The sequence below is a fragment of the Ovis aries genome, chromosome 10 (genome assembly GCF_016772045.2).
Source record: "Ovis aries strain OAR_USU_Benz2616 breed Rambouillet chromosome 10, ARS-UI_Ramb_v3.0, whole genome shotgun sequence".
Classification (NCBI taxonomy): Eukaryota; Metazoa; Chordata; class Mammalia; order Artiodactyla; family Bovidae; genus Ovis; species Ovis aries.
The window spans coordinates 52,378,249-52,405,222 of NC_056063.1; the positions used below are offsets into that span (position 1 = coordinate 52,378,249).

Consider the following 26,974-nt stretch of genomic DNA (forward strand, 5'->3'; position numbering starts at 1 on the left):
GGACTATAATCCAGAGTATAAAATAAACACCTGAACCCATACTAGTATAAATACATAATTGAATACCAAATAAACGTGGGAGAAAATACTAATCTATGCAGAAGAATTCCACACTTATGTAGCTCACTTCTCTCAAGGAGGTGGAATATAACTTCTTTTAAAACAATTTTTATGTATTTATTTATTTTTGGCTCTGCTGGGTCTTTGTTGCTGTGTAGGCTGGAGGTCAGTGGAAAAAAACTCCAGAAAGAATGAAGGGATGGAGCCAAAGCAAAAACAATACCCAGCTGTGGATGTGACTGGTGATAGAAGCAAGGTCTGATGCTGTAAAAAGCAATACTGCATAGGAACCTGGAATGTCAGGTCCATGAATCAAGGCAAATTGGAAGTGGTCAAACAGGAGATGGCAAGAGTGAACACTGACATTCTAGGAATCAGCAAACTAAAATGGACTGGAATGTGTGAATTTAACTCAGATGACAATTATATCTACTACTGCGGGCAGGAATCCCTCAGAAGAAATGGAGTAGCCATCATGGTCAACAGAAAAGTCCAAAAATGCAGTACTTGGATGCAATCTCAAAAATGACAGAATGATCTCTGTTTGTTTCCAAGGCAAACCATTCAATATCACAGTTATCCAAGTCTATGCCCCAGCCAGTAATACTGAAGAAGCTGAAGTTGAACAGTTCTATGAGGACCTACAAGACCTTTTAGAACTAACACCCCAAAAAAGATGTCCTTTTCATTATAGGGGACTGGAATGCAAAAGTAGGAAGTCAAGAAACACCTGGAGTAACAGGCAAATTTGGCCTTGGAATGTCGAATGAAGTAGGGCAAAGACTAATAGAGTTTTGCCAAGAGAATGCACTGGTCATAGCAAACACCCTCTTCCAACAACACAAGAGAAGACTCTACACATGGACATCACCAGATGGTCAACACCAAAATCAGATTGATTCTATTCTATGCAGCCAAAGATGGAGAAGCTCTATACAGTCAACAAAAACAAGACTAGGAGCTGACTGTGGCTCAGATCATGAACTCCTTATTACCAAATTCAGACTTAAATTGAAGAAAGTGGGGAAAACCACTAGCCCATTCAGGTATGACCTAAATCAAATCCCTTATGATTATACAGTGGAAGTGAGAAATAGATTTCAGGGCCTGCATCTGATAGATAGAGTGCCTGATGAACTTTGGAATGAGGTTCATGACATTGTACAGGAGACAGGGATCAAGACCATCCCCATGGAAATGAAATGCAAAAAAGCAAAATGGCTGTCTGGGAAAGCCTTACAAATAGCTGTGAAGAGAAGAGAAGCGAAAAGCCAAGGAGAAAAGGAAAGATATAAGCATCGAATGCAGAGTTCCAAAGAATAGCAAGAAGAGATAAGAAAGCCTTCCTCAGCGATCAATGCAAAGAAATAGAGGAAAAGAACAGAATGGGAAAGACTAGAGATCTCTTCAAGAAACTTAGAGATATCAAGGGAACATTTCATGCAAAGATGGGCTCGATAAAGGACAGAAAAGGTATGGACCTAACAGAAGCAGAAGATACTAAGAAGAGATGGCAAGAATACACAGAAGAACTGTACAAAAAAGATCTTCATGACCCAGATAATCATGATGGTGTGATCACTCATCTAGAGCCAGACATCCTGGAATGTGAAGTCAAGTGGGCCTTAGAAAGCATCACTATGAACAAAACTAGTGGAGGTGATGGAATTCCAGTTGAGCTCTTTGAAATCCTGAAAGATGATGCTGTGAAACTGCTGCACTCAATATGCCAGCAAATTTGGAAAACTCAGCAGTGGCCACAGGACTGGAAAAGGTCAGTTTTCATTCCAAGCCCAAAGAAAGGCAATGCCAAAGAATGCTCAAACTACTGCACAATTGCACTCATCTCACATGCTAGTAAAGTAATGCTCAAAATTCTCCAAGCCAGGCTTCAGCAATGCATGAACTGTGAACTTCCTGATGTTCAAGCTGGTTTTAGAAAAGGCAGAGGAATCAGAGATCAAATTGTCAACATCCGCTGGATCATGGAAAAAGCAAGAGAGTTCCAGAAAAACATCTATTTCTGCTTTACTGACTATGCCAAAGCCTTTGATTGTGTGGATCACAATAAACTGTGGAAAATTCTGAAAGAGATGGGAATACCAGACCACCTAACCTGCCTCTTGAGAAACCTGTATGCAGATCAGGAAGCAACAGTTAGAACTGGATGTGGAACAACAGACTGGTTCCAAATAGGAAAAGGAGTACATTAAGGCTGTATATTGTCACCCTGCTTATTTAACTTATATGCAGACTACATCATGAGAAATGCTGGACTGGAAGAAGCACAAGCTGGAATCAAGATTGCCAGGAGAAATATCAATAACCTCAGATATGCAGATGACACCACCCTTATGGCAGAAAGGGAAGAGGAACTAAAAGCCTCTTGATGAAAGTGAAAGAGGAGAGTGAAAAAGTTGGCTTAAAGCTCAACATTCAGAAAAGGAAGATCATGGCATCCGGTCCCATCACTTCATGGGAAATAGATGGGGAAACAGTGTCAGACTTTATTTTGGGGGGCTCCAAAATCACTGCAGATGGTGATTGCAGCCATGAAATTAAAAGACGCTTACTCCTTGAAAGAAAGGTTATGAGCAACCTAGATAGTATATTCAAAAGCAGAGACATTACTTTGCCGACTAAGGTCCGTCTAGTCAAGGCTATGGTTTTTCCAGTAGTCATGTATGGATGTAAGAGTTGGACTGTGAAGAAAGCTGAGCACTGAAGAATTGATGCTTTTAAAGTGTGGTGTTGGAGAAGACTCTTGAGAGTCCCTTGGACTGCAAGAAGATCCAACCAGTTCATTCTGAAGGAGATCAGCCCTGGGATTTCTTTGGAAGGAATGATGCTAAAGCTGAAACTCCAGTACTTTGGCCACCTCATGCAAAGAATTGACTCATTGGAAAAGACTCTGATGCTGGGAGGGATTGGGGGAAGGAGGAGAAGGGAATGACAGAGGATGAGATGGCTGGATGGCATCACTGACTCAATGGACGTGAGTCTGAGTGAACTCCGGGAGTTGGTGATGGACAGGGAGTCCTGGCGTGCTGGGATTCATGGGGTCGCAAAGAGTTGGACACGACTGAGCGACTGAACTGAACTGAACCGAGGCTTTTCTTTAGTAGCATCAAGTGAGGGCTACTCTCCAGTGTCGTGTGTGGGCATCTTATTTAGGTGGCTTCTCTTGTTGCAGAGCATGGGCTCTAGACTCATGGGGGTCAGTAGCTGCAGTGCACAGGCTTGGTTGCATGTGAGATCCTAGGTCCCCAGTCAGGGATCAAACCCACATCCCTGTATTGGCAGGCAGATTCTTAACCACTGGACCACAAGGGAAGCCCCTGGAATAGAACTCCTTAAATGCAGGATACACATAGCAACTTCCTTCCAGAGAACAGAGTGTGGAAACTCTAGGGAAAAGGGTAACTTTACCTTGGAGAAACCTGACAACCTCTACATCATCCAGGTGATCAAGACTAATATTAGTAGGGTAAATCGTGTTGATAAGATATATCTTTGATATGGTATGATGAGAATGATTGTTTGTTTCTGTGGTCTTCCTCCCCTTCCTTCCTCTGATCATGAGAAGAAAGATCAGACCTAATTGAGAGATATTCTCCAAAATACTCAAACTGTACTCCTCAAAACTTTCAAGGACATCAAAAACAAGAAAAGTGTGAGAATCTGTCATAGCCAAGATGAAAGTAAGGAGACATGACAACTAAAGGTAATGTGGTGACCTGGATGGTATCCTGGAATACAAGAGGACATCCAGTAAAAAGCAAGGAAGCCAAAGAGAACAAGAGGGCAGAAGAGTACACGGAGGTGGAGTACGTCTTTCTTCACGGATACATCAGGAATACAACTTCAGACACAGAAGTGCATGCAGAACACCAGCTGAAAGCGAAGAGGAGTACCTGACCAGTGGAAAAGAATATATAGAACCAAGAAAAAGTCAGTAGGATGAAGGAGCTAGGAGGAAAAACAGGCGTGTTAGTAAGACTGGACTTGCCCTTGGTGGGTGGGGAATTGGAGCAGGGGTCCGATCTTCACATCAGGGCATTTGTCTGAGTCAGAGGAGAAACATTTAAGGCTGCGAGTGAAACAGATGATCTGTGGTAGCCTAAATGGAAGGAGAATCAGATGATCCTTGCCTCAGCCATACGTACCTCGGACAGGGATGCAGGTCCCCTGGAAGGCGCAGTAGCTGGGAGCTGGAGTTTCAGGACTGTGGAGTAATCCCAAGGTGGGGGTTGCTATTGAGTGCGGAGAGACAGATCGAAGGGAGGTGAGGGAGGAGATTGTTGGGAAATGCCTGTGGAGGAAAGCCAGACAGACATGGAAGCAAGGCAATACTGCTGAGTCATCCATAGAGGGTGGATCATAGCCTTTCTCTCCATCCACATGCCAGCATCCAGCATCGGCAGCTGAACAATAGAGAGGTTGGCCCATCAAATGCCTGGCACTGAACTACAGAGCAGGACCCAACTCAGGGTGCTTCTTTAAGTGACTAATGCACCTGAACTATAGAGTAGGGCCCCACCCAGGGTGCCCCTTTAAGTGCCTGATGCCCTGATCTACAGAGTAGGACCCCAGCCGGGGGGGGGGGGGGGGCCTCTATGTACCTGACATGCGGAACAACAGAGAAGGACCCCAGGCAAGGAAGCCCTCTAAGTGCCTGAATGGGTGGAGCTATGGAGAAAGACTGGCGAAAGAGGCCTTCTGATTCTCAGCTACAAGAGGCTCAAAAAAAAAAAAAAAAAAAAAAAAAGACTCTTATAGGGCCATAATTCCTGCAGCAGAGGCAGTTCTGTCCCTGCACACTTGGCACCACCAGGTTCCCCACAAGCCAAGCAGCTGGGCCACCTTCACACGCAACTCTCACTGGGGCAGAGCTGCCACAGGCAAAAAAAAGTCTTGCACCTATGCACACAGGGTCTCTTTGGTAGTGTCTGACTCTTTGTGACCTTGTAGATTGTGGCCTGCCAGGCTGCTCTATCAGGGAGGGGTGTTCTCCAGGCAAGAATACTAGAGTGTATTGGCCAATACTGGTTGCCATACCCTTCTAGAGCACTATTTTTCCTGCTGCCCTAGCCACCAGCTCCCCTGAGTACCTGACGCTGTTTCTGGTGCTGCCAAAACCCCTGCAACCCAAGCAGCGGCACCACCTCCACACCTGGCCCTAACAGGGGCAAACCCAAGTCCTCCAGGGCGGCCTCAGGAGCAAACCCCAGTGGACAACCCACATGCAGAGGTGGAAATAAAACCACAATTGAAACCCAGGAGCAGTGTGGCTAAGGAAAAAGACCCAAAGCCTTCCTACTAGCTGTACAAGCTGCACATTAAATCCACAGGATCAACTAAGCAGAGTCTGTGTCTATGGAATAGATAAATGGTCATTGAGAGCTCCCACAAAAGAAAACACACGAGTTCTGATAGCTACGAACATTGGAAGCAAGAACACATAGGAGTAGGACCAGAATAGAATCTGAGCTGCCACCACAGCAGGCCCAGGGATCAGCACAGTGTTGGAGAGAATGCAAGGGAGGTGAGGTGGACTGTGACTCCCAGCAAGTGAAAGGACTCTGACAGCAGTGACTCAAGAAAAACTTTTATTATTCTTATGTTTTGACATGCTCTGTAGATTCTTTTGGATTTTTTTTTCCTTTTCTCCCTGCTCTGTTGTAGTTGCCGATTTTATTGGCATTATGAAATCTAATTAAGATTTTGGGCTTTTTTTTTCCCTCAGTCACATTTTTTATTGTTGTCATAAACCTCTACTTTTGCAGTTCTGTGTTTTCCCCTTTTTTGCTCTCTTTTTTTTAACTTTTAATTTTGTAAAAACCTATTATATTTTTTCTACATGTATTCCTTTGTTTTTCCTGCTGTTCTTTTCCCCTTGCAGTTAATCTTTAATGTATATAAATCTTCTTCATTTACCTCTATTTAACTTTGCATATCTATTCTTTCTTTCTTTTCTTCCTTTCCTTTCCTGTCAACATTTTGTTAGTTTTATTTTCATTGCTTTATTCCCCAATTGGCACCTTACTTTAGTTTTGTTTTCCAGTTTGTGCTTTAGTTAGTTTTGTTCTGGTAGATATAAATTTTGGTTTCCTTTGTTTGCTGAATCAATCTATTATACTTTATTTTTGATGGACTGTTTTGATTTTGCTTATGGGTATATATGTATATGTGTATATTCAGTCACACTTTTTATGTTGCTATAAACCTCTGCCTCTACGTTGGCTTTTGTAGTTCTGTGGAGTTTTCTTTTTATTTTTCTTTCCCCTTGTTTCTTTCTTCTTCCATTTTTTTCTTTTTTCTTTTTTATGATTTTAATTTTTTTTAACTTATTATATTTTTTTCTATATTTATTCTTTTGTTTGTCTTTCATACTGTTCTTTCCCCCTTGCAGTTAATCTTAAATGTATATGAATCTTCTTCATCTACCTCTATTTAACTTAGTATATCTATTCTTTCTTTCTTTTCTTTCTTTCCTTTCTTCTCAACATCTTGTTAGTTTTATTTTCACTGCTTTATTCCCCACTTGAAACCTTGCTTTAGTTTTGTTTTCCAGCTTGTGCTTTAGTTAGTTTTGTTCTTAGCTGGTAAATATAATTTTTGATTTCCTTTGTTCACAGGTCAATCTATTGTACATTTTTGTTGACCTGTTTTCACTTTGCTCATGGGTATATATGTATATGTGTATATTCCATTATTTTAATTATTATTTACCTGATTTTTTAACTGCCATTTGTCTGGGATTCATCTTTGGTTTCTTGTTTTGGAATATTTGTTTTTATCTCACTTAATGCCATAACAAGCCACATGCAGAATCTTATTTCCTGGCCAGAGATGAAGCCCTGAGCCTTTGGAGTGGGAACACTAACTCCAAGACCCCAGACTACCAGAGAACTAACATTAGGGAGTATAAAATAGTGAGACCTCACAGAAAGGAAACCACTTGAATACAAGAAAGAGCATCACCCAACCTCCAGTAGCACCCTGTGCAGGATGCCTCATCTCAACAACAAACAAAACAAAAATGCAAACCCAATCATCAGCAGACAGGATTACCACCTCACTCAGCTTCGCCTATCAGAGGAAAAACAAATAAACAAAAACTCAGGACAAATCTCACCATATACAAGGCTAACACAATCTACTGGAACAACTTTAGGAGGGCAGAAACCAAAAGGAAGAAAGAATTCAACACTGAAGCTTGGGAAAAGGAGACTCCAAGTACAATAAATTTAAAAAAAATAATGAAAAGGCAGAGAAATACTATACACATAAAGGAACAAACTAGAAACACAGAAGTCCAAATAAATGAAGAGGAGATAGGCAAACTACCTGAAAAAGAATTCAGGATAATGAGAGTAATCAGATGATCAAAAACCTTGAAAACAAAATGGAGAAAATGCAAGAATCAACTAACAGACATAGAAGAACTAAAGAATAAGCATACAGAGACAAGCAACACAATTGCTGGAATTAATACTCTAGAAGGAATCGATAGCAGAATATCTGAAGCAGAAGAATGAATCAGTGAGCTGGAAGATAAAATGGTAGAAATAACTTCTAAAGAGCAGAATAAAGTGAAAAGAATGAAAAGAACTGAGGACAGTCTCAGAGACTTCTGGGACAATATCAAACACAACAACATTCAAATTATAGGTGTCCCAGAAGAAGAAGAGAAAAAGAAAGGGTATGAGAAAATTTTTGAAGAGATTATAGTTGAAAATTTCCCCAACATGGAGAAGAAAATAGTCAATCAACTCTAAGAGTCACAAAGAATCCCATACAGGATAAACCCAAGGAGAAATATGCCATGACACATACTAATCAAAATAACAAAGACTAAACACAAAGAAAGAATAGTAAAGCAGCAAGGGAGAAGCAACAAGTAACATACAAGAGAAACCCCATACACTTTGCAGCTGATCTTTCAGCAGAAACTCTGCAGGCCAGAAGGGAATCGCAGGATATATTTAAAGTACTGAAAGGGAAAAATCTACAGCCTAGATTACTGTACCCAGCCAAGGTCTCATTCAAAATTGATGGAGAAATAAAAAGCTTTTCAGACAAGCAAAAGTTAAGAGAATTCAGTACCACCAAACCAGCTTTACAATAAAAATTAAACAGACTTATATAGTTAAGAAATACAAGAGAAGAAAAAAGATCTGCAAAATCAACCCCCCAAAATTAAGAAAATGGCAATGGGAAGATGTATATAAACAAGTGCTTTAAATGTAAATGGATTAAATGCTTCAACCAAAAGACACAGACTGACTTAATAGATGAAAAAACAAGACCCATATATATGCTGTCTGCAAGAAACCCAATCAGTTCTAAAGACACATATAGACTGAAAGTTAGAGGATGGAAAAATATATTCCATGCAAATGGAAAGCAAAAGAAACCTGGAGTATCAATTCTCATATCAGACAAAATAGACCTTAAAATAAAATAGATAACAACAGTTAAGGAAGGACACTACATAATGATCAAGGGATCAATCCAAGAGGAAGGCATAGCAATTGTAAATATCTATGCACCCAGCATAGGAGAACCTCAATACACAAGAGAAATACTAAGACATAAAAGGAGAAATTGACAGTAACACAATAATTGTAGGAGACTTTAACACCCCACTGTCACCAATGGACAGATCATCAAATCAGAAAATTAATAAGGAAACATAAGTCTTAAATGATACATTAGATGACATAGATCTCATTGATATCTTCAGGACATTCCATCCAAATGCAGATGAATACACCTTCTTCTCAAGTGTACATGGAACATTCTCCAGGTAGACCACATCTTGGGTCACAAATCAAATTTCAGTAAATTTAAGAAAACTGAAACTACATCAAGCATCTTCTCTGACCACAATGTTGTGAGACTAAATATCAATTACAAGAAAAAAACTGTGAGAAACACAAACACATGGAGATTAAACAACACGTTTTTAAATTACCAACAAGTTACTGAAGAAATCAAAAGGGAAATCAAAAAATTTCCAGGAACAATTGAAAATCAAAACACTACTCAAAACTTACAGGATGCAGCAAAAGCCATTCTAAGAGTGAAATTTATAGCAACATGATCCTACCTCAAGAAACAAGAAAAACATCAAATAGACAACCTAACTTTACACCTAAAACAACTGAAAAAGAACAAAAAAAATAAAAATAAAAATTAGCAGAAGGAGAGAAATCATAAAGACTGAGAAGAAATAAATGAAAATGAAATGAAAGAAACAATACTAAAGATTAATAAAACTGTAAGTTGTTTCTTTGAGAAACATAAACAAAATTGACAAACTTTTAGCCAGATTCATCAAGAAAAAAAGAGAGAAAAATCAAATCAACAAAATCACATATGAAAAAAGAAAAGGTTACAACAGACAATGCAGAAATACAAAGGATTATAAGAGACTACTATGAAAAACTATATTGGAAAAAAATGGATAACTTGGAAGAAATGGACAAATTCTTAGAAAAATTCAATCTTCCAAGGCTGAACCAGGAAGAAATGGAAATTATGAACAACCCAATTACAAGCACTGAAATTGAAGCTGTGATCAAAAATCTCCCAAAACACAAAAGACCAGGACCAGATGGCTTCACAGGAGAATTCTATCCAACATGTAGAGAAGAGCTAATGCCTATCTTTCTAAAACTCTTTCAAAAAGTTGCAGAGGAAGGAACACTTCCAAATTCATTCTACGAGGCCACCATCACCCTGATACCAAAACTAAACAAAGACAACACAAAAAAGAAAACTATAGGCCAATTATCCCTGATGAACATAGATGCAAAAATCTCAACAAAATTTTGGCAAACAGAATTCAGCAACACATCAAAAAGCTCATACACCATGGTCAAGCTGGGCTTATTCCAAGAATGCAAGGACTCTTCAATATTTGAAAATCAATCAATGTGATACACTATATTAACAAATTGAAAGATAAAAACCTTATCATCTCCTCAATAGATGCAGGAAAAGCCTTTGACAAAATGCAGCACACATTTACAATGAAAACTCTTCAAAAAATGGACATAGAAGGAACCTACCTCAACATAGAAAAGGCCATATATGATAAGCCTACAGCAAACTTTATTCTCGATGGTGAAAAACTGAAAGCATTCCCCCTAAGATCAGGAACAAGACAAGGGTGTCCGCTTTCACTACTATTATTCAACACAGTTCTGGAAGTCCTAACTCCAGCAATCAGAGAAGAAAAAGAAATAAAAGGAATCCAGATCAGAAAAGAAGTAAAACTCTCACTGTTTGTAGATGACATGATACTGTACATAGAAAACCCTAAAGATAGTATCAAAATTACTAGAGCTAATCAGTGAATTTAGTAAAGTTGCAGGATACAAAATCAATACAGAGAAATCACTTGTATTTCCATATACTAACAATGAAAAATCAGAAAGAGAAATTGAGGAATCAATACCATTCACCACTGCAACAAAAAGAAGTAAATATCTAAGAATAAACCTACCTCTGGAAACACTGGGCTGGAAGAAGCACAAGCTGGAATCAAGACTGCCGGGAGAAATATCAAGAACCTCAGATATGCAGATGACACCACCCTTATGGCAGAAAGTGAAGAGGAACTAAAAAGCCTCTTGAGGAAAGTGAAAGAGGAGAGGGAAAAAGTTGGCTTAAAGCTCAATATTCAGAAAATAAAGCTCATGGCATCTAGTCCCATCACTTCATGGGAAATAGGTGGGGAAACAGTGGAAACAGTGTCAGACTTTATTTTGAGGGGCTCCAAAGTCACTGCAGATGGTGATTGCAGCCATGAAATTAAAAGATGCTTACTCCTTGGAAGAAAAGTTATGACCAAGCTAGATAGCATATTCAAAAGCAGAGACATTACCTTGCCAACAAAGGTCCATCTAGTCAAGGCTATGGTTTTTCCAATGCTCATGTATGGATGTGAGAGTTGGACTGTGAAAAAAGCTGAGCGCCGAAGAATTGAGGCTTTTGAACTGTGGTGTTGGAGAAGACTCCTGAGAGTCCCTTGGACTGCAAGGAGATCCAACCAGTCCATTCTAAAGGAGATCAGTCCTGGGTATTCTTTGGAAGGAATGATGCTAAAGCTGAAGCTCCAATACTTTGGCCACCTCATGCAAAGAGTTGACTCATTGGAAAAGACTCTGATGCTGGGAGGGATTGGGGGCAGGAGGAGAAGGGGATGACAGAGGATGAGATGGTTGGATGGCATCACTGACTCGATCGACGTGAGTCTGAGTGAACTCTGGGAGTTGGTGATGGACAAGGAGGCCTGGCATGATGCATGCAATTCATAGTGTCGCAAAGAGCCGGACACGACTGAGTGACTGAAATGAACTGAAGGAGACAAAAGAACTTTACTCAGAAAATTATAAGACACTAATGAAAGAAATCAAAGATGACATAAACACATGGAGAGATATCCCATGTTTCTGGGTAGGAAGAATCAATATTGTAAAAATAACTATACTACCAAATGCAGTCTACAGATTCAATGAGATGCCTATCAAATTACCAATGGCATTTTTCACAGAAGTATAACAAAAAATTTCACAATTCATATGGAAACACAAAAGACCCCAAATAGCCAAAGTAGTCTTGAGAAAGAAGAATGGAACTAGAGGAATCAACCTTCCTGACTTCACATTGTACTACAAAGCTATAGTCATCAAGACAGTATGGTACTCGCACAAAAACAGAAATATAGACCAATGGAACAACATAAAAAGCCCAGAAATAAACCCATGCACCTATGGGTACCTTACTTTTGACAAAGGAGGCAAGAATACACAATGGGGCAAAGACAGCTTCTTCAACAAATGGTGCTGGGAAAACTGGACAGCTACATGTAAAAGAATGAAATTAGAACACTTCCTAACACCATACACAATGATAAGCTCAAAATAGATTAAAGACCTAAATGTAAGATCAGAAACTATAAAACTCTCAGAGGAAAACATAGGCAGAACACTTGATGACATAAATCAAAGCAAGAACCTCTATGACCTGCCTTCTAGAGTAATGGAAATAAAAACAAAAGTAAACAAGTGGGACCTGTTAAAAGCTTTTAAAAAACTTAAAAGCTTTGGCACAGCAAAGGAAACTATAAGCAGAATGAAAAGACAACCCTCAGAGTGGGAGAAAATAATAGCAAATGAAACAACTGACAAAGGATTAATTTTCAAAATATACAAGCAGCTCATACAACTCAATGCCAGAAAAACAACCCAATCAAAAAGTGGGGAAAAGACCCAAACAGACATTTCTCCAAAGAAAACATACAGATGGCTAACAAACACATGAAAATTTGCTCAACATTGCTCATTATTCAGTTCAGTTCAGTTCAGTTGCTCAGCCGTGTCCGATATTTGCGACCCCATGAATCGCAGCACGCCAGGCCTCCCTGTCCATCACCAACTCCTGGAGTTCACTCAGACTCACGTCCATCGAGTCAGTGATGCCATCCAGCCATCTCATCCTCTGTTATCCCCTTCTCCTCCTGCCCCCAATCCCTCCCAGCATCAGAGTCTTTTCCAATGAGTCAACACTGCGCATGAGGTGGCCAAAGTACTGCAGTTTCAGCTTTAGCATCATTCCTTCCAAAGAACGCCCAGGACTGATCTCCTTTTTTTTTTTTTTTTAATTTTTTTTACTTTATTTTACTTTATAATACTGTATTGGTTTTACCATACATTGACATGAATCCACCACAGGTGTACATGCGTTCCCAAACATGAACCCCCCTCCCACCTCCCTGATCTCCTTTAGAATGGACTGGTTGGATCTCCTTGCAGTCCAGGGGACTCTCAAGAGTCTTCTCCAACACCACAGTTCAAAAGCCTCAATTCTGCGGTGCTCAACTTTCTTCACAGTCTAACTCTCAATCCTTACATGACCACTGGGAAAATCATAGCGTTGACTAGACAGACCTTTGTTGGCAAAGTAATGTCTCTGTTTTTCAATATGCTATCTAGGTTGGTCACAACTTTTCTTCCAAGGAGTAAGCATCTTTTCACGGCTGCAGTCGCTCATTATTAGAGAAATGCAAATCAAAACTACGATGAGATATCACCTCACACCAGTCAGAATGGCCCTCATCAAAAAGTCTACAAACAATAAATGCTGGAGAGGGTGTGGAGAAAAGGGAATGCTCTTGCACTGTCAGTAGGAATGTAAACTGATACAGCCACTATGGAAGACCGTATGAAGATTCCGTTAAAAACCAGGAATAAAACCACCATATGACCCAGCAATCCTACTCCTAGGAATATACCCTGAGGAAACCAAAATTGAAAGAAACACATGTATCCCATTGTTCATTGCAGCACTATTTACAATAGCTAGAACACGGAAGCAAGCTAGATGTCCATTGACAGGTGAATCGATAAAGAAATTGTGGTACATATACACAATGAAATACTAAGTGAAAGTGAAAGTTGCTCAGTCGTGTCTGATTCTTTGTGCCCCTGTGGACTATACAGTCCATGGAATTCTCCAGGCCAGAATACTGGTGTGGGTAGCCTTTCCCTTCCCCAGGAGATCTTCCCAACTCAGGGATCAGACCCAGGTCTCCCACACTGCAGGCAGATTCTTCACCAACTGAGCTGTATTACTCAGCCATAAAAAGGAATGCATTTGAGTCAGTTCAAATGAGGTGGATGAACCTAGAACCTATTATGCAGAATGAAGTAAGTCAGAAAGAGAAAAGTAAATATCATATTCTAACACATATATACAGAATCTAGAAAAATGGTACTGAAGAATTTACTTACAGGGCAACAGTGGAGAAATAGACAGAGGACAGACTTATGGACATGGGGAGAGGGGAGGAGAGGGTGAGATGTATGGAAAGAGTAACATGGAAACTTACATTACCATATGTAAAATAGCCAATGGGAATTTACTGTATGGCTCAGGAATCTGAAACAGGGGCTGGGTATCAACTTACAGGCATGGGATGGAGAGGGAGATGGGAGGGAGTTTATATGTGTACCTATGGCTGATTCATGTTGAGGTTTAACATAATACAACAAAATTCTGTAAAGCAATTATCCTTCAATAACAACAAAAAAATTTTCTAATAGATAATAAAAAACATAAGGTTCTGCTGTACAGTGCAGGGAGACCAAAACAGCAACAACAACAACAAAAAAAGACGTCTAAATAAAGGATGGACCTTAGTATTACATGTATATACATATATATGTGTATATACATATAAAATCTGCCTGCAAAATGCAGGAGACCCAGGTTCAGTTCCTGGGTTGGGAGGATCCCCTGGGGAAGGGAATACCCACTCCAATATTCTTGCCTGGAGAATTCCATGGACAGAACAGACTGGAGGGCTACAGTCCATGGGGTCGCAAAGAGTCAGATGTTAACTGAGAATGCGTATGCTTTCAAACATGTATATAACTGGAATTTTTATTTAAGTGTCAACTATGAGTAAAATTTATCATTTTATGTTTAATTCGTTTTTATAAGGACAGGTTTTATTTGAAAATTGGTTCCTTGTGAAAGGAAAGGAGGGATGGAAAAGGGAGTAAGGGAGGGAAGGATGGAGGAAACAAAGAATTTTCTCATTTTAAAATGTTTTAATTCTTTTTCTTTAATTACTCTTAATTTTCATTTTTTTTTCAGGGGGTGATATAAATATATTTTGGAAGCTGCCTGTGTACTCTGGGGTAAAGAACCAGCACAGAGGGGCTCCCCGCCTTCTCCGTGCTCATCCGCCTCCTCCACCGTCACTCCACAGACCCACTCCACCCCACCTTCTACCTCTTTCTAGGCTTCAGGATGACAGTGAGTCAAGAGGCATCTGTGGGGGGTGGGAGGGGATGAAGGGGACGTCTCGGGGGGCCAGGAGTGCAGCGTCATGCCTCGGGCTGTTCTCTCCAGCCTGGGGCCTCAGGGCCTGTTTATTCCTCCAGGGCCCTGGGGGTGTGGGGTGTGGGAGCGGTGCAGGGAGGACACGGGGGCTGGACGTGGGAACCTTGAGAGGCACAGGTCACCCATGCTCTGTACTTTGCCCTTCCCTGTCCATCCCAGACCTACTCAGCTCCCACCGTGCCTAAGCAAATGGGATGGCTTGAGGACTGGGTGCCAGAGACCCCTGGGAGGGGGGCAAGGGAAGAGGAGGGAGGGAGAGGTGACTGGGAGGGAGACACTGCCTGCCCCAGGTCAGCTACAATCAGGAGGGCAAGGCGGAGGAGGCAGCAGGTCCGCAGAAAGGAGCATCTGCCCCAGGGCCCTTCGGTCACTGCGGCCGGGCCTACCACTAACAGCCCAGCATCTCCACGCGCAGGGTGATACGGTTGTGCCAGGCCACGGGCTGGATGCGCACGAAGCGAGCCTGGAACGGCATCTCAAATATGTTCTTCTTGTGGGAATTATTGTCCATGTTACCAAGGAAAATCTTGTTTTTCGAGGTCCCCGGATCCTTGTACTCAGTCCAGGTCACACCATCATCACTGTACTTTAGTTTTTAAAATTATTCTTTTCTCTTACTTTTATTCTGAATCTTTATAGTTTTGATTTATATTAATATTTTCATTGTTAATTTTCAACCACTACACTTTTTAAATCACCATTTTAACGTTTTATCCTCTTTGGAGAACTCCAGTTCAATTTCCTCCTTTTTATACAAACTTCATGAATTGATTTTGTTTGTGAAGAAGCATGTTCTGACTACAGTGGGAAAGCCAGCAAGCAGGAGAGGTGGGAAAATTACTTCGCTGTCTGCCGGAGATCTGCTGCTGCATTAACAATCACTCAGAGTGGACTGGATGAAAACAAGAGTCCTTCATTACTGGCCATGATTCCTGTGGGTCAGAATTCACACAGGGTACCCTGGGGGAATTGGTTTCTTCTCCGTTAGGTCTGGAGCTGCAGCTAGAAGTTTGAAGTCTGGCACCTGGAATCATCCAAAGGCTTGTTTACTCACCAATCTGGCATTTGATTCCAGCTGTCAGCTGAGACTTGAGCTTGGGCTGCTGGATGGAAACCCACAGGCACAGCCTCACCATGAGGCCTGATCTTCCACACAACATGGGGGCTGTGTTTGAAAAGTGAACAAGCTAAGAGAGAGGGAGACAAAAAAGACAACAAGTGGAATCATACTGCCTAATTATAATGTAGACTTGAAAGTCACACAGCATCACTTCTGCCACATTCTGTTGGTCAAGACAGTTGCAAACACACATCTAGTTTTAATGGGCAAAACTATTGTCAGTATCATACTCTTTGAAGAGCATATGCAATGGGACACATGTTAGTGCAGCCATACTTAGAAAATGCAATTTGCTGGAGTGCCAGATACATCCAAAACAATCCTTCAAGTTTTATGCCTAAATGAACTTCATGGCTTCCAAGTTTGGCTACAAAAATAAATAAATAAGTGCATTAATGAATGACTTCACCTGGTTTGTGCTATGTGCTCAGTTGCTCAGTCCTGTCCAGCTCTTTGTGACCCCCATGGACTGTGGCCCACCAGGCTCCTCTGTCCAGGGAGATTCTCTAGGCAAGAATACTGGAGTGAGTAGATGTTCCCTTCTCCAGGGGATCTTCCCAGCCCAGGAATCGAACCCATGTCTCCTGCATTGCAGGACCACCTGAACCATCTGAACTACCAGGGCTCACGTGGTCTAAGATGATTTAAAATACTTTTAAAATCATCTTAAATATTTGAATTTTAAAATACTTTTCTCTCCCCTCCACTGGGTTCATTGAAGATTTTATCTGATAGATAAAATGTCCAACTGTTTGCGACCCCATGGACTATAGCCCACCAGGCTCCCCTGTCTATGGAATTCTCCAGGCAAGAATACTGGAGTGGGTTGCCATTTCCTTCTCCAGGGGATCTTCTTGACCCAGGTCTCCTGCACTGCAGGCAGGCTTCTGCATTGCAGGTGGATTCTTTACTGAGTGAGCCACTAGGTTATTATTGAAAATAATCTATAAGATACCCCAATCACTACTAGCAAGCTCTGTTCCTATTTCATTCCTGAAATTACAGCATTCCAGAACAACAGGGAATCTGAAACTTTAGAGTTTTCTTGAGCAGTTTAAGCAAGTGGTTCAGTGAAACTGTAGAAGCAACAATCTCCAACATATTGCCTGTTTAGGTTTTGATAACTTGATTTCTAGTCACTAGAACTAGCAAAGGAGAAAAACCTTGAGAATATATTTACGTTTGGAATATGGTCAATCACATTGTGTAAGTTACGATCCTGATTTTCACCTGTGTGATTCCTTTCTGGCAGCAACGTAAAATAAAATACCACCTTCTCCAAAGTGTGTTGTCTTTGCCTTCAGCACTCATATTCATCATGTGACTCATTTGCTATTAATTCTGGAGACACTTTTCTGTCTGCAGAAGCACTTATTTCTGCAGATTGGGAGAAGCAAAGTTGTTAACTTCATTCACAGACATCCCTGAAATTGCCAGTCAGCTTCACCCTTGGCCTTCAGAAAGCTGAATAGCCAAATGTATATTTCAGCATCACTTACAGCATTGATAAACTTGCAGCTAATTAATTTCCATGAGAATGTGTACTTAGAATCATAACTATTCAGCCTAACAATGCCTAATAATTGCTTGTTCACATTCTTTAGACCCTTCATGATATCTGCATCAGAGAGGGGTTTCATGGATGTTGTATGTAATTTTGAAGATTTTCCTGCTTTGAAAATCTTCAGGTGGCACAGTTTATCTTCTGCTTTTAAATTTTCCTCACAAATGTGAAGAAAGACATTTTGTTGTGAAAGACTTGAGCCTTAAATGAAAATAAATAATAATTAAATGCAATTTTTATGGCATTTTATTTACATTTATGAATGCTAATACCCAGATGATTCTACAATGTTTAAAATTATATTATCTACTCCCTTTTATTTTGTCTTGCATTATTTAAATTTCTGCACTCACTTTACTCACTCACTCACTTCAGTCGCTCAGTCGTGTCCAACTCATTGCGACCCCATGAATCGCAGCACACCAGGCCTCCCTGTCCATCACCATCTCCCGGAGTTCACTCAGACTCATGTCCATCGAGTCCGTGATGCCATCCAACCATCCCATCCTCGGTCGTCCCCTTCTCCTACTGCCCCCAATCCCTCCCAGCATCACAGTCTTTTCCAATGAGTCAACTCTTCGCATGAGGTGACCAAAGTACTGGAGTTTCAGCTTCAGCATCATTCCTTCCAAAGAAATCCCAGGACTGATCTCCTTCAGAATGGACTGGTTGGATCTCCTTGCAGTCCAAGGGACTCTCAAGAGTCTTCTCCAACACCACAGTTCAAAAGCATCAATTCTTCTGCGCTCAGCCTTCTTCACAGTCCAACTCTCACATCCGTACATGAGCACTGGAAAAACCATAGCCTTGACTAGATGGACCTTTGTTGGCAAAGTAATGTCCCTGCTTTTGAATATGCTATCTAGGTAGGTCATAACCTTTCTTCCAATGAGTAAGCATCTTTTAATTTCATGGTTGCAATCACCATCTGTGGTGATTTTGGAGCCCAAAAACATAAAGTCTGACACTGTTTCTACTGTTTCCCGTCTATTTCCCATGAAGTGATGGGACCGGATGCCATGATCTTAGTTTTCTGAATGTTGAGCTTTAAGCCAACTTTTTCACTCTCCTCTTTCACTTTCATCAAGAGGCTTTTTAGCTCCTCTTCACTTACTGCCATAAGGGTGGTGTCATCTGCATATCTGAAGTTACTGATATTTCTCTCGGCAATCTTGATTCCAGCTTGTGCTTCTTCCAGTCCAGCATTTCTCATGATGTACTCTGCATATAAGTTAAATAAGCAGGGTGACAATATATAGCCTTGACGTTCTCCTTTTCCTATTTGGAACCAGTCTGTTGTTCCATGTCTAGTTCTAGCTGTTGCTTCCTGACCTGCATACAGATTTCTCGAGAGGCAGGTCAAGTGGTCTGGTATTCCCATCTCTTTCAGAATTTTCCACAGTTTATTGTGATCCACACAGTCAAAGGCTTTGGCATAGTCAATAAAGCAGAAATAGATGTTTTTCTGGAACTCTCTTGCTTTTTCCATGATCCAGCAGATGTTGGCAATTTGATCTCTGGTTCCTCTGCCTTTTCTAAAACCAGCTTGAACATCAGGAAGTTCATGGTTCACGTATTGCTGAAGCCTGGCTTGGAGAATTTTGAGCATTACTTTAGTAGCATGTGAGATGAGTGCAATTGTGCGGTAGTTTGAGCATTCTTTGGCATTCCCTTTCTTTGGGATTGGAATGAAAACTGACCTTTTCCAGTCCTGTGGCCACTGCTGAGTTTTCCAAATTTGCTGGCATATTGAGTGCAGCACTTTCACAGCATCATCTTTCAGGATTTGAAACAGCTCAACTGGAATTCCATCATCTCCACTAGCTTTGTTCGTAGTGATACTTTCTAAGGCCCACTTGACTTCACATTCCAGGATGTCTGGCTCTAGATTAGTGATCACATCATCATGATTATCTGGGTCGTGAAGATCTTTTTGTACAGTCTTCCATGTATTCTTGCCACCTCTTCTTAATATCTCCTGCGTCTGTTAGGTCCATACCATTTCTGTCCTTTATCGAGCCCATCTTTGCATGAAATGTTCCCTTGGTATCTCTAATTTTCTTGAAGAGATCTCTAGTCTTTCCCATTCTGTTGTTTTCCTGGATTTATATATATATTTATTTATTTATTTATTTATTTATTTATTTATATTTATATAAAAGTTTTCGAGAATATATACTATTCTTCCAAAAGGTTACCATGTTAAGACACTTTTAATATTTTAGTAACTGCCAATCTGTTTCCCCATTCACTTATTTAAAAGTTTTTGTCACTGTTTTTATATAAAACTGACAACTTTGCTAATCAACTTTTATTACTGTACATTTGACTCCAGACATCTGATAGAATTTCAATATGTAAAGCACATAATGATATTATTTGGCTCTATTGATGTATAGCTCATGCACATCTCTATTAGAAAATGAAATCAAATATTAACAATGACCCAAAACATGCCTTACTCATACCATTGATTTGTTATGGTTGATAAGATATGCTAGAAATCTAATTTGTTCAAATTGTAAATGCTAGGATGCTAGAAATGAAGCAAACTTTTTATCTATTTGGCTTTCCAAGGACTAAGAGCACAGTTGAGTCAAACACAGTGGCCTAAGGTGCCCTTTGGCTACACTAGGAGTTCTGATGGAAGTCCTAGAATTTCCTAAGACCCAGTCAGCAGTGTCACAAGACATATGAATTGAAAACTGCAACTTGGGGTTGGTTAGCTACTTCTTCCCAAAGGTTTCTCCTCGTATTCCAGTTCTCATTCACCCCTGGATTTAGGTTTTGACAAATATACAAAATATTACCCATATGAACGGTAATTCCTCATAGTAGCTACTTTCTGTATTTTCCACACTTGTACACATGCTGCCTTTCCCCTCATTTTTTCTTTAATTATAAAACATATGTGCCAAAACTATAGACAAAGGAAACCCCTTCTTTGATAGTCTCAGGTTTCCAGCTGTAGATGCTTTGTAAAGTTATTGTCATGAAAACTTGTCTCCACCTCTAGGGATGGTCTCAGAAAAACAATCCGGTCAGCAAAGTTTATCCCTATATCTGCTCACACCCACTACACACTACCTCCCTCCTCCAGAGGAGTGCCCTTCCAGGCATCTGGAGCTCAACTCTTCCACCAAATCTCTCCCTGCCTCTTTGCCACAACTTTTTCATCCTGTTCATTTTCCCAAATCCCTGATCTGCCTCCAGGTAACAAAGAAGAGGAAAAAGGGCAAATATGAATATGTCACCCTACTTTTTGGACATACTTGTATTTTACTGATGTACTTTAGAGAAAAGGTTTATCTGAAAGAATTTATTACAACAGTGGCAATTTTAAGTATTCCAGCAGTGTGATACTGAGAGTAATGATTGATGATAGAGAGAAACATTTTTTGAACAAGAAAACTTTTCTGCATCTAACACATTACACTACAAATTTCAGCATAAGTCTTTCAATTGCAGAGGATCAGGTATGACCTCTTCAACATCCCCCAGCCTTCTGGGGCCTCTTTTCCATGCTCTCACAGCATCCTACTCATGTCCCAGCCAGTGCACATGCTATGGAGATCCCATAAAAGCTTACTTGGCCATAAGTAACAACCAGTAGATAATAGAGATAAGAGTTAAATCTGGGCCTCTCTGTTATCAGAACCTATGTTCTCATAACCCCATGTCCATCCACTGCAGTACTATTCACAATGATCAAGACATGGAAACAAATCAAGAGCCTATCAATGGATGATAAAGAAAGCTTTCTAGGTGGCTCAGTGGAGTGGCAAAGAATCTGCCTGCCAAAGAAGAAGGCACAGATTTGACCTCTGGGTTAGGAAGATCCCCTGGAGCAGGGCACGGCCACCCACTCCAGTATTCTTGCCTGGGAAATCCCATAGACAGAGGAGCCTGGAGAGTTACAGTCCACAAAGAGTTACAGTCCATGAGATTGAACACAGCTTAGCAACTAAAACAATAACAATTTGTAACAACATGGCTGGACCTTGAGAACATGATGCTAAGCGAAACAAGTCAGATAGAGACAAATACTGCATGAATGCTGTGTGATTCCATTTATACGTGAAATTTAAATTTAAAAAAAAAAAAAAGCCAAACTCATATAAACAGAATAAAATGGTGGTTGCCAGAGGCTGGGGGTGGGAGGAATGAGAAGATGTTGGTCAAAGGGTACAAATTTCCAGTTGTAAGATGAGCAAGTTCTGGGGATCTACTCTTTACCATTTGACTATTGTTAACAACACTGTTATTACAAACTTGAAAGTTGCAGAGAGAGCAGATCTTAAATGTTCTTGCCAAAAACCAAAAAATATTATAATATATATGAGGTGATAGACATGTTAGCTAACTTTACTTAGTGTGGTACCATTTTGAAATATACATCTGAATCAAATCATCATACTGTATACCTTAAATGTATATGATGTTATATGTCAACTATATCTCAATAAGGCTGGAAACATTCAACAAAATGTCCCCTATACAGTCTTGGCATGGAGTAAGAGTTCAATGAATGTGGAAAGCTTTCTGGATGAAAGGCAACAGGTTCTGCTGGAAAGAGCACAGAACTTTGCCAGTAACTTAGAGGAGTTACTTTTCTTCCATGAGTCTCAGCTCTTCTTCCCTAACATGAGGAGATTGGTCCTATTATTAGGGAAACTTAGTACTGAATAATTTGTTACTGGCCCTGAAACTCCAAATTAAGCACATTTAACAATGTTTCTCCTTAGAAAGAAGCATATTTCTTTAAAATGGTCCAATTGCAGAACTATAAGAAGAAATATTCTACTTACTCCACATATCAGTTTATATAAAAATAGAAGTGCCTCAGAAAACACTAAAACCTAACAGAGTGTTTTAATGCCTAAGTGAAAATAATATATATATGTAAAAACCCTGAAAGCAAAGAATAAACTTTCTTTTGATATTTGGCAGCCCCAGAAAGGGATGATAGATTATGCATTTGCTTGTTTGGAATTCCATTTATATTCAATTCAGTGCTGTAGGATTTAGAACATCATGAAAATGTTTCAGCTCTTAGGGAAGAAAAAAGAGAGAAAAGATAATAAAAGTTAATCCTTGGATTAAATGGAGTAAAATTAAAGGAAGTTTAAACATACCTCAGAATATAACATATTCTGCTGCTGTATGGGAGAAAACATATCTTCCAAGGAAAAAATGGAGTGCATCATGCAGGTAAATGCAAACTCAATAAAAAGAAAGATATATTTATAGATTTGCCACATTGCTGAAGCATACCCCAGAGCTTCACTCTATAGATTTAAATACATAATTGCTTCAGAGTCCTACTAACTGAGTTTAAACCTATAATTGTTTAAGCCCCTATTGTAAGCAAAGCTTTGCAAACTCTTAAATATGCCCAGGAAAAAAAATGCTACCCTCAGCTGTGGCTAGAAAAACAATCAGAAGACACTGAATAGCATTTGTTAAGTTATAAGAAAATATTCAACTATCATTTCTTCTAATTTAGACCAGCATCCAATTAAACCCAAATCTTGCACAGATCTTCATTTAAGTTTTAAAACCTATTTTTATTAAAAACTTTAAAAAGGATTTGAGTTTTCTTAAGTATTCCCAGCTGGATGTATTATCTGTACTGAATTTATAATTCAAAGTAGCAGTGCCAGGTGGTCCCATAGGCTTAATGAGTTTTTGATTATAAATGCAGAGTAAAAAAATTGAAATAGAAATATGTTTAGGGCACCTATATTTCTAACTTGTCTAGATGCTACCTTTCAGCTAAAGCTTCATCTCTGTCCCTAACAGAGACATGGCAGAAATAGTAGGGATGGTCAACAGCCACTAGACAGACCTGTGATGGAATTTTATTTTGGCCTTTTCCCAGACTATATCCTGTGTAACTGGAAACTCTGGAATAAACCAAAGCAGGCTACCTCTAAATGATTCCAGATGGGTTTCTATTCATGGAGCAATGTTTTAAAGATAATTTTAAAGGAAGAGAGGTTGTAAAAGGAAAGAGGAAGAAATTCTTTTGCAGCTGATATTCAAGGAAGGAGAGTTATTGTAATAAAATATAACATGTGTAATAAACTGCTGTCTTGCCAAAGTGATCAGTTACCCTAAGAGATAATTCCCTTTGATTTAAGTATGCAGGTTTAATGGCAGAAAGGCAAAAATGACTTTGAAAAAGGCAGGAAAGTAATTTTGAACTCTGCAATTGACATGGGAAAAAGGAGAGGATAAAGGAGAAGCTAGTGGATGGAGGTGATGGAATTCCAGTAGAGCTGTTTCAAATCCTGAAAGATGACACTGTGAAAGTGCTGCATTCAATATGCCAACAAATTTGGAAAACTCAGCAGTGGCCACAGGACTGGAAAAGGTCAGTTTTCATTCCAAGCCCAAAGAAAGGCAATGCCAAAGAATGCTCAAACTACTGCACAATTGCACTCATCTCACACGCTAGTAAAGTAATGTTCAAAATTCTCCAAGCCAGGCTTTAGCAATATGTGAACCGTGAACTTCCAGATATGGTTTTAGAAAAGGCAGAGGAACCAGAGATCAAATTGCCAACATCACCTGGATCATGGAAAAAGCAAGAGAGTTCCAGAAAAACATCTATTTCTGCTTTATTGACTATGCCAAAGCCTTTGACTGTGTGGATCACAATAAACTGTGGAAAATTCTGAGAGAGATGGGAATACCAGACCACCTGACCTGCCTCTTGAGAAATCTGTATGCAGGTCAGGAAGCAACAGTTAGAACTGGACATGGAACAGACTGGTTCCAAATAGGAAAAGGAGAACGTCAAGGCTGTATACTGTCACCCTGCTTATTTAACTTCTATGCAAAGTACATCATGAGAAACGCCGGACTGGAAGAAGCACAAGCTGGAATCAAGATTGCCAGGAGAAATATCAATAACCTCAGATATGCAGATGACACCACCCTTATGGCAGAAAGGGAAGAGGAACTAAAAGCCTCTTGATGAAAGTGAAAGAGGAGAGTGAAAAAGTTGGCTTAAAGCTCAACATTCAGAAAAGGAAGATCATGGCATCTGGTCCTATCACTTCATGGGAAATAGATGGGGAAACAGTGGAAACAGTGTCAGACTTTATTTTTTTGGGCTCCAAAATCACTGCAGATGGTGATTGCAGCCATGAAATTAAAAGACGCTTACTCCTTGGAAGGAAAGTTATGACCAACCTAGATAGCATATTGAAAAACAGAGACATTACTTTGCTGACTAAGGTCCATCTAGTCAAAGTTATGGTTTTTCCAGTGGTCATGTATGGATGTGAGAGTTGGATTGTGAAGAAAGCTGAGAGCCAAATAATTGATGCTTTTGAAGTGTGGTGTTGGAAAAGACTCTTGAGAGTTCCTTGGACTGCAAGGAGATCCAACCAGTCCATTCTGAAGGAGATTAGCCCTGGGATTTCTTTGGAGGGAATGATGCTAAAGCTGAAACTCCAGTACCTTGGCAACCTCATGCAAAGAGTTGACTCATTGGAAAAGACCCTGATGCTGGGAGGGATTGGGGGCAGGAGGAGAAGGGGACGACAGAGGATGAGATGGCTGGATGGCATCACTGACTTGACAGACGTGAGTCTGAGTGAACTCCAGGAGTTGGTGATGGACAGGGAGGCCTGGCGTGCTGCGATTCATGGGGTCGCAAAGAGTCAGACATGACTGAGTGACTGCACTTAACTGAACTGAAAGGAGAGGCTGAAATATATGAGTGAAATGGGCCCATTTTACTATATAAGTGAAAATTCTTTAAATTAACAGAAATCATGAGGAAAACTCTAGACTCTCAAAACCATAATTTTAGCAGGGGTCTTAGAAAATAATATTTGGTTATCAGGAGCTTGAGAGGCTTTATTTCCTATCTGGGTTACTTATGAAAGTAAACAATGGGGCAGACTTCCCCAGTGGCCCAGTGGTAAAGAATCCACCTGCCAACGCAGGGGACATAGGTTCCATCCCTGGTCCAAGAAGATCCCACATGCTGCGGGGCAACTAAACCCAAGGCTTGCAACTAGTGAAGCTGGCAATCCTTAGAGCCCATGCACTGAAACGCGAGAAGCCACTGCGGTAAGAAACGTGCTACCACAATCAGAGAGCAGCCTCCGCTCGCTGCCACTGGAGAAAGTCCAGGGGTAGCAACAAAGTCCCAGCACAGCCAAATGAACCAGTAAATTTTTAAAAATTTAAAACATGAAAATAAACAATGGGATGTATAGGGGTCTAAATACAGAGATCGAAATTTCTGAACAGCAAGTACAGTTAATTATAGGAAATGTTCCTTGGTCTAGAAGAAAGCTCTAAAGTAATTTAGTCCTAGCCCATTTATCTGATTGCAGCCTGGAAGCATTCAAAACCATCACAAACAAACAGCATTCATCACATCCTTCCTCCTGTAAGAGTCCACCCTTCTTTCTGCCTACCCTGGGGACATCTCCCAGTTTTCACAGTTCAGGGCAGTATTTACAGAAGATTTGCATAACTAGATAACCCCCTAGTCCTTACAGATCTATCTACCATATAAAGCCAAGAGATCTTGTCAGATTTCATGAATTAATCCATTTCCTGAAAAATACTTTAATAATTCAGCAATAAGATTAATGTTGCTGAAACTACAGCTAATATGTCTCCCAAAAGGAATCAGCAATTGTATCAAGACTTTCACATACCTTTTCTCTTTAGCTTAAATATTATTTCAAATATAGTCAGGTTTCCCAGGTGGTTCAGTGGTAAAGAATCTAAAGAATCCGCCTGCCAGCGCAGGAGACCCTGGAGACACAGGTTTAATCTCTGAGTTGGGAAGATTCCCTAGAGTAGGAAATGGCAACCCACTCCAGTATTCTGCCTGCAAATCCCATGGATAGAGGACCCTGGTGGACTATAATCCATGGGGTCACAAAGAGTCAGACATGACTGAGCGACAGCACAGCACAGAGGGAAGAAATAGTTTTTAAAAACATTCTGGCTGCAAAGTAACTTGTCAGAGTTGTTTACAATTAATTGGGATAGAACCACTGTCGCTTAAAATGAATTTGCCACACCTTACTTGCCCAAAACAGCTGAGAGGCTAAAGGAGAAATTCAGCATGTCATTAAAATTTAGTGACAATCAGAATTGAAAGTGGTCTTAACAAATGAGGAGACAAGGGCAGAATCGGTGACTAAAATGTATTTCAAGCAATATAATTTCATTTAGCCATCGCTGTTAGTTCACTCTTTGTTCATCTTTAATTAATATTTTCCCTGGGGGGGTGACTAAAATGAAGGCAGGTTTAAATAAAGAGAGGAAAT

At 40.2% G+C, this 26,974-nt stretch overlaps 1 long non-coding RNA gene across 1 annotated transcript in view; it reads right to left on the reverse strand.

Moving 5' to 3' along the window:
- Window positions 1-14,611: 14,611 nt before the first annotated feature.
- The window catches only part of LOC132657257 (uncharacterized), a 51,584-nt gene continuing 39,221 nt past the window's right edge, over window positions 14,612-26,974 (reverse strand). Inside the window, exon 3 of the long non-coding RNA XR_009595134.1 lies at window positions 14,612-16,169. This is a non-coding gene — a long non-coding RNA (uncharacterized LOC132657257). The remainder of the gene's footprint in view (window positions 16,170-26,974) is intronic.